We start from the raw sequence: 15,903 nt of genomic DNA, 5'->3' as shown, positions 1-15,903 counted from the left end.
GTCTTTGGACAGTCGGTGAGAGTGGAAAACATACAAATCCCAAAGATATTTTAAAGTGTCAGCATCCTGAATTAGGACTTGTCCCTTGTCAGTAGCTCTGAATCACAGTCTATCTGCATGTAATTGTACATAATCTCCATGTGCACTATCTGTTTGGGGACAAATAGTCCATTACAATATTAATGATTAAACATGGGATCCAGATACCTGACATATACTTACCTTATAGGTACAGTTGCACAAAGTTCAGTTTGAGACTGTCTAGGAAAGTAAATTTATGGTTTATTGTATAGTTTAAACAAAACCAACATTCTCAGTGCCATTAACATCTGCCTCTTAAGTCCTTCTCTGGTTGCTTCCCCTGGTACTTTCACACAATACATTTCTGTTCATTCTAATACTAGCTTTCCTTTCACAAGGTGTTACTAGTAAACTGGTGGACCTAAATAAGCACCCAAGTTTCCTAGACACACAACAGAAAAAGAATCATCTCCTGCCTACTGATACAGTAAAGTTAAAAAGTAAAGTGAATGCCTAAGTTAGGCACATAAAATCCCCCAAAAAACTTTCATATATTAGTGCAAAATACATTCAACACATCATAGCAAAAAGACCAAATTAGGCCATTTCAACCCTCATTTTATGTATGTGTATAGGAACAGATTGTTACCCCACCAACTGAGAAAAAAAAAATAATAAAGTTTGTACTATATTCCTTTGTTTTAGATGTTCTTCAGGTACTATAACACCCCATCAATATTCTTGCGTTGCCTTTTACTGCACTAAATCCATGCCAAAGATACACGACACCTGAGTGCCAAAGATACATGACATTAGAGAATTTTCTCAAAAATCTATATTACCTAAGAGCAATAGACAGAGTCACAGGTTAAATGCAACCATTTCTCATGAGTATGGTGTCTGCTTACTCCTACGGGATTTCTGTCACTGGTATGCTCTGTCTCCCTCTTTCTTTCACTACTGTAATTCACAATTGAATGTGTCTTACCTGTGTCTCTTGTATCCAAGTTCCTATGTTCAGCAAAGGGAAGGGGGTTTTATACAATCTGGTTGTGTCCAGATTGTATACGTATATATATATATGTATATATACAAAATATATATATATATAATCTAGCTCTATTTTATAAAGTTCTAATTTTGTATTGCATGAATATCATTACCACTAGATAACCACACTGGCTGCTCATTCTTCAAGAAAACATACAAAATTTTCTTCAGGTAAATACATATAAAAGTGCAGTTTCCATGTTAAATGTTATGAAGTGTATTGTAAAGGATAATTTGACTAACTGGAATTAGAAGCAAAACCGTATCAAAGTATTTTATCTCATTTAATATTTGGAATACCTTAGCAATATTATATTGTAACACATTATTATATGTATCATATATATATGATATATATATATATATATATACTTTCATATATAGCAATATATATAAAATATATAATATATAAAATATATATTGCAAGAATATATTATATTAATTATATCAATATGCTCCATAGCCAGCCTTACCATTCTCATTGAGGGCACGTGTCCTGTTATCTGGTCATAAACAGATTTAATTTACAAATGCATTGTCAAATGCATTGTCAAAATTACTGCCAATATTATGTATTTTGCTCTACTTATGCTTTACACAAGCTATACATATGCATATTACATATTCCATTGCATAACCAGGTCCTTGTAACTGGCCCCAAAAGTACTCACAGTGCTTTGTGATGATGTCAAATAATTTGTAACTGCAAGTTTTTATGGCTATCTATCTCCAGTATTCTTCTACCCTTTCTCTAAGGATTAAATATCAATTAAAGATTACAAATAGATAGTAGTTCTTCAAGATATGTGAGAAGAGCAGAAAAAGTATAGAAAGACTGCATGAAAACAATTTATACTTTGCTCGTTTATTTTCTGTTTATTCATGAATTAAATCACTAAATGTCTGAATGTCTAAAAAATAAAATTTACCTTTTATTCAATCTTCCCATAAAATCTGGACTGAGTAAGCAGAAACAGAATAAACAGTAGGCAGAATAGATCTGTACTGTTCTCTGAGGAACAAGACCTATGTGGGTTTTCAGTCTTTAATTGACTTTGTTAAATGATCAACTCCCAAAATTCTGAGTATATAAATTTGGCATTCATTAGCTTTGTTTTGTCACCAGTGTTTAATTCCTCTCTCTCTCTCTCTCTCTCTCTCTCTCTCTCTCTCTTTTTTTTTTTTTTCCTATATTTTCTGTGAAAGAGAAGGTTACAACAGGGAATTGTTAAAATTTGAACACAGAACCTGAGAACATCATGTCCATGAAAGCAACCATCAACTGGAAAATGGCTTTTTAAAACATTTTAATGACTTGTTCAATAATTTAAAATACTGAAGTCCACTAGGTTAAAAGGAAACTGAGAAGAATGTTAAAAACTATAAGCATTACATGGTCTTAAATACGTCTGGCCTAAGAAATGTGACAAAACCAATTATGCAACAAAGCCAATGATATGACAATAAGATAATTTTTGAGTTATGCCTAAAACGTTCTTTTTGAACAAAATCTAACCACTTACTTTGGCTAGAACTATGCACAAAAGTCTCCTTTTCATAAAATACTGTGGGACTATCTCCTTGTGTTTCCTGCCTTACAATAAAACGTAACTGGTGACAGTTATCCATGTATTTAATTCACACAGAGTGTGTGCGTGCACATGTGCATCTTTCAGCAGAAGAAAAGAACCCTTTCAAAGGTCAGGAATGGAGAACATGATTTTTTTTTTCTCACAGCTGTAATAAAGATCCCAAATCTTTCAACTGTTTTGCATGCCCAGAAGCTGAAAAGCATTACACCATCTACATATTTTTTTCTGTACATACAGCAAAAATTATCAGCTAGATGTCTTATTACTTTTGTCTTTTCCCCTCTAAAATTTCCAAAGCCTACATTTTCTCTAGAACTATTTAAAGTGCTGCTGACTTATGCTGTTGTAATATTATTTGCCTAACCCTGTTACACTTTCTCATATTCGTGGTATGTACAAGCACTTGCCTTTTATTGCTCTGCTTTTCTCCCTTTATCCTGATTCAGCTTCTGATGTAACAGCTTGTCACTCTTGTTTGCCTTTTGAATAAGAAACTTTCTTCTTCAACCTCTTTGGCAAGGCCTCATAGTTTGCCTTGGGATCATTTTATTATCTTCACATGTAACCTGTTCACACCACAGCCTTTGGTTCATTCTTAATTTAGTTTTTGTTGTTGTTGTGTTTTTTTTTTTGTTTGTTTGTTTCCTTTAGATCTGTAGATTTGCAACACAGTGTCTCTGAGATCCTGCAAATGACAGAGTAGCAGGAGTTTGGAGCAGGATTCAGTACTTAAGGTACCCCATCATGTCCCATTCAAGACCAGGTTTGTCAAGGCAGTACATTTTAGTTCTCAGTACCACTTTGAACAAGGTTAGATGCCAAAATCTATGTTTTGAAAAGAGCAACTTTCAGTGTCTCTGGCTTAGAATCAATTAATGAGAGAAAAAAGAAATATGGAAAAAATGTGTTTAGTCTGTCTGCTTCGATACAACTCTTCTCAAAGAAGAGCCACCAGACGCAGGCACAGGCTGGAAGAGGAGTGTCTGGGGAGCAGCCCAGCAGAAAGGGACTGGGGGTGCTGGTGACAGCAGGCTCAGCATGAGCCAGCAGCATGCCCTGGCAGCCAAAGGGCAAACAGCACTGAAGCACATTAAGTACAGCACAGCCAGCTGGTCAAAAGAGGTGATGCTCCTTCTATATTAGTGCTGGTGTGGCGTCACCTTGCACATTGCATGCGGTTCTGGCCTCTACAATATAAAAAAGAATGTTGTGGTCCTTGAAAGCATCCAGAGGACAGCAACAAAGCTGGTAACAAGGAGTGAAGGCATGTCCTGTGAGGAGAGGCTGAGGACACTTGGGTTGTCTGATCAAGAGGAGGCCGAGAGGTGACCTCGTTGCTCTCTGCAACTCCCAGAGCAGGGGAAGTGGGGAGGGAGGTGCCGGCCTCTGCTCCCTGGTCACAGATGGCAGGACATGAGGGAACGGCACAAAGCTGCACCAGGGAAAGGTCAGGCTGGGCGTTAGGGGAAACTTCTGTACCACGAGGGTGGTCAAACACTTCAACAGGCTTCCTGGAGAGGCGGTTGATGCCCCGTGCCTGTCAGTGTTCAAGAGGGTTTTGGACAATGCCCTTAATAACATGCTGTAACTTTTGGTTAGCCCTGAAGTGGTCAGGCTGTTGTACCGCATGATCTTTGTAGGTTGCTTCTAATTGAACTATTCTGTTCTGCTCTGCTCTGTTCTGTTCTGTTCTACTCTACTCTACTCTACACTACTTTCTGTTCTGTCCTGTTCCATTCCATTCCGTTCCATTCCAAATTGCTGAACATCTAAAAATAAGGACAAGACTGCACGTTTTTGACTGACAAGTGTTGGACACTGTGGTCCAAGTTAGGGTATGATTTTTCCTATGTTAGCAAGTTACCTTCAAGTTAAAGATGCAGCCCATTACCTATATTGCACTGTAAACTGGAGGCAAAATGTGAAGGAGAAAAAAGCTGTAGTGAAAACACGGTCTGCAATTATATCCCTGTGAATAAAATTATTGCCTGAAAAGTGCACACAAAAGTAAACTGCAAACTACAGAGAGAATTTACCCCATCATCCTGCTTCTGAGGGCAGCAAGGGAAGAGGGTAACAAAATCCTTCCTTGTCTGTTTATTGTGCAATTACTATGCATAACTATCATGCAGTTATCCTTATTAATCATAGCTCATTTAATTATTCTTCCATTACAAATGTTCATTTTTTTTAATGCATATTTTATCTCTCCAATACTACCATGTTCATGGATGGATGCTATTAAAAGTTGATAAAGCCATAAATATGAGTTCATATATACTCTTCCTTACACACAAGGAGACTAAGAAGGAAAAGACAATATCACTGTGTTTAACATCTTATATCCCAGATTTGTTCAGCCAACATAGCACCAGACCCAGAGTACAACAAACTGAAATACACGAAAGTCTTGAATAAGAGCTAGTGATCTGTCTTGCATAAAGTCTGGTTTTGTTTAAAGTTTTTTGTTTGCTAGTTGTTTTTTTTTTTTTTTTTTTTTTTTTGTGAAAACAAAAAGAAACAAATGAAAACACACACACACACACAAAGATAAGTAACTAGAGTGAGAATAAGGAATTTTGTGGAAAAAAAAAATTCTATGGGTTTTAGACAGGGAGTCCTCCTCACAGGACAGTTATAACAAAAGATTCAGGTAGTCCTTATAAGCTATAAATGATTTTCTAAATAATATGTGCAGAACATGTCATTTAGATGTTATTTTGATTATTTTATAGATATTTATTTATAATAAAATGTCTACATTAGTGAAAATACCCAAGCTGAAAAGAAATTTGGGTTTTATTTAGTATATCTCACTGAGTCAGTGACACAGTATTTCCCTGCACCATGCACCTTCCATACAGAAACCTTTCCTTCTGTATTAAAGAAACCAGTGCTACCATGAAGGTCAAACATTCCAAAAGATGGAGGAGGATGTGAGATTGTTTCTCACTGTGTCTGTCACCCCAAAACCCACCTTTCCTGCTGGTCCAAGACTGTAGGCATGTTATAGCCACTGTGGAGGGTACAATATCGTACACCTATATGAGCTGCAGTGGTAACCATACTGTGATTTATAGTGTACAGACACACAAGTAAACCTTCTAGCAAAAATCATTTATTTATTAGACCACATCCAAGAAAATAGTTCCTTGGCCTAAAAATTTTATTTGTCCAATTGGTTTTGCTTATTTTTTTTTCCTTTAGGCAGGCAATCGAGGGTGAAGGGAAGGAAAGACTGTTTTATGACCATGTTTGTTCAGGGGTAATAGCATGTCATAAACATGTCTTAACAGCTACCTTTGGTTTCAGGTTGTCTAAGTCAAAGTGCATGTTTAAAGGTAAAAAAGTGATAAATTCCTGGTATACAGGAAATAATACTAGAAAGTATTATGTTTTGGCAACTATGATAGGACTGCAAATCAGCCATGGCCTCAGCTATTGCTTGACAAGCATTATATGGCCAGCCTCCCCAATGGGGCAGCAAGTACAAAGCAGTGAGTTTTCTCCCCAGTTTTTCTGCATGCAAACTTATCTCTGTAGGTAGAGTTTATGGAAGGGATCACTGACTCATATGATATTTTGTTTTTCAAGGCATTTGAAAATACTATTGGATTTAGAGGAGCCTGAAAAGTATTATGGACTGCCATGGACCAACTGGTGTGATTAAATTGTCAGAGCTCAGTGCAGCCCTTGAAGCAGCCAAGGCAGAGGAAGGAGAGCATCTAGAGGATACTGCTATTACATTATGCTTTTCCCTGTGCTGTCCCAAAGACTGAGCCCTGGTAGAAGATTAAAAAATAATAATAATAAAAAAAATAATAAAAATAATAATAATAATAAAAAAAGCTAGTTCTTAGGGTGCTGCAATAGTGCAATAGGATTTGTTTTATAGCACCAAGCGGGTCCTGGAGGGCAGAGTGCATGTGCAGCACTCGGTGGTGCTGCTCTCTGGTGGGAGAGATGAGGTCTGGATGAGCAGCCCTTCCATTTACATGAGCTGCAGCGTGCCGTTCTGCCTACATGGTAACTCCTTTTACTGTCTACAGACACATAGTAGGGCTTATCAGAACAGGTATATTTGGCAAGACAAAGAAATCATCCTGGTGTCAGGTCACTTTGTCCTGATATCATATCAAAGTGTTCCTATCAGCATTGTCTCATTTCAACAAGCTAGTAATATACTTAGAGGTCCTATGTATCAGCAAAAGATTCCCCACAGCTGGAATTACCAGTAAAATAAAAGTTTTAAAGTGCAATCTGAGCACAGATAAGCAATGAAGCTGTCTGTGCATCCAGTTACACTAATGTGTAGGATTGCACTGGCCAGAGTGAGCCTGTAGGAAGGGCTGTGGCAGTGTTGTGGCTCTTTCTGCTTTTAGCTGTGATGTTAACATGGCTGGGGCTCGTAATGTCTTTCTGGTGCCTCAGTGGGTCCAGAGGGATTCAACGTACCTGCCAAGGGGTTGTGCTCCTGCAGGAATGGCTTGGGGAAACACATCTCCAAGGCACGGGCCAAGCACCTTTAGGTGTCTGGTTGCTGGATTTTACGATTCTAGAGTCATGGGTAAATTGATAGGTACACTTCATTGCCAATCATTTTCATGTACATGGACTTTCATATTTCTGCTACAAATGTCTACATTTCAATCATGGGATCCTTCATATAGTATAAAGAAGCAGGTTCCTTTATGTTTAGTGTTTTGCTTTACCAGAAAAAATACTTAATATCTTTTTTTTTTTTTTTTTTTTTTTTTTCCCAAAAAAACAGTCATTGCTCTTTTTGGCTGTTCACCTTTGATATAAGAATTTTGACCATTCTTACCTTGTTCTTGTTCTGAGAAATGAAGAGAATGGCAAATTCAACCTCATGTGAGTACCTGTCCTTAAAATGGTCAAACCACAAGCTTCCCACTACTGCTAGCAAACTGAGGTGGCAAAATACGCTAATAACCCATCCTGCCATCTTGTAAATTATTTCCCAGATTCTCACTGGGCTACAAGAGGTTGCACATGGCTCATGGCAACCAGCGGCCAGTCCATCTCAGACTCACTGTGATTCACACAGCCAGTGGAAAGGCTAAGACTTCTGTCTATGTACCAAATCACACAGGAGACATTGCATTATAATAACAGTGTCTAAATCAGAGTGGTCTTCAGTCTCTAACATTGGGTAGGTACATTGCAGGTGCTCTTCTTAAAACCATCTTTGGGCAAGCTGGGTCTGTATTTGACCCTGTCACTTTGCATAACAATTTTAATTTAGCACTCTCTAATTCCAGCATCCTCTTCTTATTTTCTCCATGTTTTATTTAGGTTTTACTTTCTTTACTTTCCCACATCCTCAGCATTTCTAGAAAAGATTAAAAAGTGTGTACTCTTAATATCAACAACTTCAGCAGAATTACGTTATACATGAACTCGTGTAAATTTGCTGAAAGATGTTTTTGGCTCTTCTAATAAATAGTACATGCAGGTAAAGCTTGTTTCCTGAAGTATAACTTCAAAGCCATACATCTTCAAACAAATCATATACTTTTCTTCAACAGCTGAACAAAACAGATGTACCTGTCATTTAACCTGTGCTTTTTTTATTTCTTTTCTTTTCTTTTTTTTTTTTTTTATTTAAGTATTTTAAATGCTGCAGCAACAGACTCAAGAGAGACAACATTCAAATGAAGACACCAGGTATAGAAAATGCCTTGGTGTCAGTCACTGTGCTCCTATGATCAGAATAAAAACGTATAAAGAAATAAAATGAACATAAGCTGGTGCACAGATATTTCAACAAAGTTTTTTTTTCTATAAAACCAATAGCATGTAACTGGCCTCTATTTCGAATTCTGCTTAGAGTTTCCAGGCAATATCTGAAAGGCGCATAAAGAAAAAAAGGGACCAAAATCAGGAAAAGCAGGATTAGTCTTATTAAGGTTTCACATGAAAGTTACAACTCCTGCTATGAAGGTTTGTGCACATCTGAATAATTTCTGTTCATCATTTAAAGAAACCTCATTTGCACTGAGGCAAGAATTGTCATTGTACCACTTTGTAAGTGCATCTCAGCTGCTGATGTGCTTTTTTGCACGTCTGGTTGTAAAAATAGCCATAGGCTCTGTAATTTCTTCCTAAGAAAGGAAAAGAGTCATTCCTGCACATGTACTAACCTTTACCTTCATCTTACAATGAGTTTGCAAATAATGAATAGAAGGGAATAAAAGAAATAGAAACAATATTTTACTGCACATACTAATGTGAAATAATAGCATGTGAGTTCCACCAGCCAGGAAGGATATCAGCAGCAAAGTACTGCCTAAAGGGACTTTCAGCTTTTACAGAAGCATAGACTTCTCCTGTACAACACTGCTTTTGTTTGAACATGGTGGGGAGAGGGAAAGGAAGAGAAAAGTCCAGGAAAAAGAGTGTTCTAGTGATACAGATTAGAGGGAAGAAACTGAAAAATAGTTTACACTAAAGGAAATTTTAAATTATTTTTTTTTACTTTTGGCTCTTTACTGAGGCTTTTAAAGAGGTTATTTATTCATCTTGAAAATATATATTAATAAGAAAAATGCCACATCACCAGCATTCATTGACAGTAATGGTAGCACTGCATGAAAATCAGGAAGCTTGATAAAAGAGTGGTTATATATCAATGTTCTGTTCCTACTTCAAGCAAAATCTTTATATCTCCTCTCATATTTATTTAGGAGAAACCTACTATTTTGCACAGTAATAACTTCTTCACTTTACTTACAATAGATAAAACTTTATGTGTTCTGTCTTCAGAAAATTCTCCAGATTTGACTTCTCTAAATTGGTTATATTTCTGATGAAATGAAAAATGAGATTATCCATGAATTTTCATAATTTATTTTTTTTTTTACTCATCGAAGATATATTACCTCAAAACATTAATTAGGTGTGATTGGGGAATGGACACATCCATAAGCATGAATTTATCACCTAAGATGCTAGAACAGGCAGGGATGAATAATGACTTTGTGCTGATGCTAGAATATGATGAAAAGCTGATGTATGGCACCTGGCAACTTTTAGGAAATAAATGATTCCCAGCTGGAAAGCAAGCCCTCTCAGCATTTGCTGCTACTTGGCAATACATGTGGTATGAAGAATCCTGTTTTCTAGATAGCAGTGTTTTGTCAGAGTTTTGTAGAGTTGTTTTCTCTAAACAATTCAGTGTCTGGAACAAGATCAAGGTTTAAAAATAAAATAATTATCTATTTGCTATGCTTGCATTGAAAATTCATTGTAATCTGTAGGTGTCTGATAGCTCTCTGTACAAGAAAGCTATTCTGAAATAACCAGGAGATGTAATTAAAACTTATTGCTTCTCTTTGGTCTATGGCTGTCTCCTGCAGGACACCCTGGCACGTCCCTCATGCCACCTCTATAAAGGAGAGTATTAATACTGAAAAAATAAGCTAGAAATCACACTGTACAGGTGAACTGTTGTATGCATGTAGGAAATCATCACTTTCAAGGCTGGAAAGTGAAATGAAATTCACTGAAAAATAATTAGACTCTGTTAGAATTATTTTTGTGAGGAAAAACATAGGGATCACCAAAATCCACATTTTTCACTGGAGCCTTCAGGTAGGAATGTTTATCTAAAAATACCTAAATATAAAGCACTGTGAATTAGAATTAAAGAATAGAATTAATAGAATGTCCCTAAATTACCAGAATTACTGGAATATTACTAGCATACTAGAATTAAATGAGCTGATTTTTTATTTCAAATAATGTTCAAATAATAGTCTCTATAAGTGCTTAGTATTACAGTATATACAAATATTTAAATTATATATAAGATTAATTGAATATAAATAAGTAAAAATGATTCATTTTGGTAAATAAATAAATATATATACATATATATATATATATATATATATATACAGTTGTTTGGTTTTGTTTTTTTTTTGAACTTGGAAAATTTTAACATATTTTCCAAGGAGAAATGAACACATTTTTAAAATTATAGTAAAACAGTTGCTGTTTCTGATGAACCTGAGTGGTAGTTTTCCTGATAGTCACCTGAAGTTTTTTTTGAATTAGGTAATGGCACATAAAGAATCAACTGCTTCAGCAGTCAGTGTATGGCAGACTTAGGAGGCATTTTGGTAATCATGTTGTGCTGTTTTGTGTAGATTCACAGACATTCCTTCAATGCTTTCTTAAGTAAATACACTTTGCAGCTGAATACGAGTGACTAGGACAACCAGAGAGGACAAGTGTCTGTGATTTACTTCTGGTTATAAAATTGTACTACTCCTTCTATTTCCCCACTGTCTACAAAGAGAAAACTGGATGAAAGTAATTCATGGAATTTTGGGAACATACTGTAAGTTTCTTCACCCAAGTGGTTATTCAAATATTCACGATCTTGCGAATTGATCCAAATAAGATCCAATTGTTCCTTTGACGCAACTATTTGCAAAGAAGATAAAAAGTTCTATTTCTGTGAACACAGTGGAGTCTGACGATAAGAGGTAACATCCCTTAAACAGTTATTTCAGTCAGGATTGTGACTAAACGTACTCATTCTGTCTCTCAGGGCAACCCTTCAGTAGAAAATCAGGCTATTTGTCTAGGGTCTCATTAGGGTTATTTTCTGCGTGTTTTTGTTGTTGGTTTTTGTTTGTTTGTTTGTTTGTTTGTTTTTTTACCCCACTGGCTTCTTCTCGGTGGCTCCCAGATACTGTTTGAAAGTTACCCATTACTCTGCCCCAGCTGCAATTCACTGAAAATTTCATTCCTAGAGTTAGACTGAAACAGTGAGACACCAGTAGATTGACCCTAGGAACTCTGTAATTAGGCCTGTGTTGCTCTGACACTCACAGAGTGCTTGCTAAAACAAAATAAACTCAAACGAAGTTATTGAGAGCTTGGCATAAGGTCATGCTGACACAGGGAATCAAATATCTCACAGCATTGGTTGCTGTCCAGGTAGTGTCAGGAATTGTCGTTGCAGGGGCCCTTACAGAGGCATCTTCATCTGGGTCAGGTGAGGATCCCATTCTTCTTCTCACTTACAGTCCCCCATGGTCCTGCACGTGTCTGATCCATCAATGTTAATCACCTTCAACAAAGGACAAACATCTAACTATCTGAACTACATACAAAAGTTTGTCCTAAGCAATCATTTCTGCAGAAACGGTTTCAAAAGCACCTTATCTTGGCATAGTTGGTGAATAGTAGGCAGCAAGAACTTCCCAGGGGAAGCTTTAGGAAGTCCAGGTTTCCCACCTGGAGAACTCCTGCACTGGTTAGTGTGCAGGCTTTGCTGTGCAGGTGCCTTGGGGGTTCAGCTAGCACCTTTTCTGAAGGTGGTCCCTTACTTCAACTCAGTCCTTTATCTCCTGTCAGTTGGCAGACCATGCAGGAAATTAATGACTTAAGTGCCCAGGGTACGCACAAGGCACAGCCCTGGTGCCCAGAGACACAGTAACTGTAACTCACATGCCCTGGTTCTTGCTGAGAAATGATGACCACAGAGCTTTTTGGAACAGAAAGTCAGAGCCCATGTGGGAACACTTTGAGATCAGCAGCCAGCCAAACTCAACATATGAGTTGTTATCACCTGAGCATTGATGTCTATTTGGGGGTGCGATTCCTTTCCCCATCCTGAAAGCAGTGGCATGGGTGAGACCTGAGGTCAGCAGCGCCGTGCCAGTGTGGCCATCAGGACCTCATGTCAGACCCGCTGCATATTTGGCCCTCACTTTACAGTTTCCTCAAAGGTCTACCACCTTTGCAGAAACTCAGCCCTTAGCTGCCACTTTCTTGTGTGTGTGTGTAAAAGCCTAGGCCATGCAAACTACCAGCAAGTGTAACTCTAAAGCATAGTCAGCATCCAGGTGGTTTTGAGCTACCTCATCCACACTGACAGGCACACAGTTTGGAGTGTCATTAGTGTCCTCAGACCTTTACATTTATCTATATTGAATTTCTGGTCCTAATTTATTACACCCCCCTTGCCCCCCAATCACTCAGTCCCATCTGGCCCTGCTGCAGTTAATTTGTTTTCTATTATGCTGAGCAGAAGAGATCAGAGCACTGCACCCTGTAGAACCTCCATCACCCGCTGCAGAGAGACTGGGTAGGAGGGGTGGTGGCATGGAGGCACCATTATTTTGCTATTTTCTACATCCAAGGCAAGATATGGAGCCCAGCAGGCAGATAGCCACAGTTCTGTCAGTACAAGAGGTGAAATGTACTCAAGTACACATCCTTTTTTTAGCTGAAGGGATAATAATAGAGATGTTTCTCAGTTATACCATTCACAAACATAGAGGTGTGTCATTTGGCCTTACAAATTAAATTAATCATTATGTAATTATGAATTAATGAGACATTACTAATCCTTAATGCAATTCACAGTAGTGTTTTCTCATGACAGAATATGCAGTGGGGTTATCTGAAATGTACATTAAAAGGTAAGTAACATTAAAAGTGTCAAAGCTTTGTAAGTCATGAAAGTCTGGTTTTAAAGTTATTCAGCCCTTTGTACAGACAGCCTGACAGCACAACTGCTCGCCAGTTCCCCTGTGAGACCACTGCCTCCTGCAGGGTACAGGGAGATCATAAAGAAGGAAATAATCAGGGCTGGGTCTGCAGATTCTCTGACTGCTCATCGTACTTGATGAAAGGTGTGCAGGGAATAAGGCAGAGCGCTCGAGTGCAAGGACAGAAAGGAGCTCAGAAAGGTAAAATAGGTTCTGTTCTAAAGAAGAACGTGTTTCTCTCCTGGGCACAATGACCCTAAATAATGCTGGACCAAATGCTTGAGCTGTTTGTTAACTAGAAGGCCTTTATTTTCAGTGCCAATATGAGATACTTAAAAAAAACTTGCAGAAATGCTAAGCATCTTGTTGGCAGTTAAAATTAGTTAAACTGCACCTTGAACTTCTGAAACACCATAAGAATACTAAAAATTTTAACAGACCAGAATGTAGTGGTTTTATGGCATCAAAGATTAGAGCTGTAATTCACACAATGAGAGCAACAAGATTTTTGGATGGGACTGGAAGGCAAGCAAAAATTCACGTTTTCTTGCTAGAATTAATAGAAAATACATCACTAGAAAATTAAGAAAATGTTCCAAGACTTGGAAAATTGTATCAAGCAGGGAACTGCCCCTTCCAGAATACTGAAGTCATCATCAAAGCTGTAAGGTACGTAATAACAACGTATCTCCTACTGTGAGTTATGCCACCAGGGGAATCGTGGCTTCCAGACTGAACAGCATCAAAGATCATCAGATAGTTTTAATGGGAAGCATTACAGCTGTGTCCCTGCACATGGCAGGGGGGTGGAGCTAGATGATCTTTAAGGTCCCTTCCAACTTGAGCCATTCTGTGATTCTATAAGGTGAAAAGGCCCTGTCATCCTCCCCCAGGATTAGGGAGGCTGGGTTTGGCCTTGTCCTTGAAGCAAGCAAAAGGAAAGCAGGATATGGTGACAACCTGGGAGAAGTACGGATACCTCTGAAGGATAATAGCATCTGCAAAGTATTTTTTCTTTATAGAGTGAGTGCTTACCAGGAGCCGAATTATTTCTACTCCCTCATGCTGTTGACAGTATTCAGGTTCACTGTGTTAGCCCTCAGATTTTGCTGAATTATTTTATTCCGTTCCTCCAGAAGGTGGGCAAAGAAAAAAATGACATCCCAGATGTCCTGGCTTTGGCTGGGACAGAGTTACTTTTCTTCATAGAGGCTAACACGATGCTGTTTTTTTGGATTTGTGATGAAAATAGGAATGACACCAAAGGGATGTTTCAGTCGCTGCAGAGCAGTGCTCATACAGAGCCAAGGCCTCTCCTCCTCCTGGTGCTGCCCAGCCAGCGAGGAGGCTGGGGGTGCTCCAGGAGCTGGGAGAGGACACGGCCAGGACAGCTGGCCCAGGCTGCCCGAAGGGATGTCCCACACCGTGTGGCACCGGGCTCGGTGACAGCAGCTGGGGGAAAGGAGAAGACAGGGGGGACGTTGGGGTGATGGCATTTGTCTCCCCAAGGAGCTGTGCCGTGGGGTGAGCCCTGCCCTCCTGGAGGTGGCTGTTGCAGGCATGTAGCAAGTAAAACCAAGCCTGACAGGACAGAAGATGCCCTCCTCCTGTTGAGAGGGAAACCTACATGTAATTGCCAGAAAGACAATTAACGAAGCTGCACGGAGCACTTAAAACACAAACTCCCAGTATTAGTCGCAGTTTTCTTTTCCTAAGTGTTCAGTGACCCATGGATGAAAGGCAGACTCGAAAACCCTTAGAGCTGCAGTTAAATTTACTGGCTTTTGGATGTACAGTGCATGTAAACACAAGGGCACTGAGTCACACTGGGCAGAATATTCTCAGTCTGGCCTGGAATTAGAACTCTTAACCAGGAATAAACAGCTTCAGTCAAAGGGAGAGTGAGGAAGCAGCACAGAAAGACTGAAGCATATCTGGGAGGGTCTTAGTGACAGTATGGCAGCAAAACTTCACGTGGTGTTAAGAACATGCGTGTGTATTAGCTGTTAAGACCACTGCTAATAGGGGAGTGGATGGATCACTGCTTCCCAGGAAATCTGTCCCTAACATCAGCCACTCGAGGCAGTGTCCTTTATATTTAACCCTTTGTCCTGGTTTCAGTTAGAACAGAATTAATTTTCTTCCTAGTAGCTGGTGGAATGCTGTGTTTTGGCTTAGGATGAGAAGAGTGCTGATAACACCCCAATGTTTTAATTGTTGCAGAGCAGTGCTTATACTAAGCCAAGGACATCTCAGTTTCTTGCTCTGTCCTGCCAACGAGCAGGCTGGGGGTGCAGTAAAAGCTGGGAGGGGACAGACCCGGGACAGGTGACCCAAACTAGCCAAAGGGGTATTCCACACCATCTGACACCATGCTAAACAATATATAGGGGTGGCTACCCGGGGGAGGGGGACCGGACTGCTCGGGGTTAGGCTGAGCATCAGTCAGCAGGTGGTGAGCAATTGCATTGTGCATCACTTGTTTGTACATATTATTAGTGGTAGTACTATTGTCATCATTGTATTATTATTATTATTATTATTATTGTTATTATTATTTTCCTGTCTTATTAAACTGTCTTTATCTCAACTCACGGGTTTTCACTTTCCATTTCTCTCCCCCATCCCAGAGAGGGAGGGGGGAGGGTGAGCAAACGGCTGCGTGGTGTTAGCTGCCGGCCGGGTTAAACCACGACACCGTTTTCCAATAT

Source organism: Anas acuta, chromosome 3, assembly GCF_963932015.1.
Source record: "Anas acuta chromosome 3, bAnaAcu1.1, whole genome shotgun sequence".
NCBI classification, from domain to species: Eukaryota; Metazoa; Chordata; class Aves; order Anseriformes; family Anatidae; genus Anas; species Anas acuta.
This window is presented reverse-complemented; position numbering follows the sequence as displayed.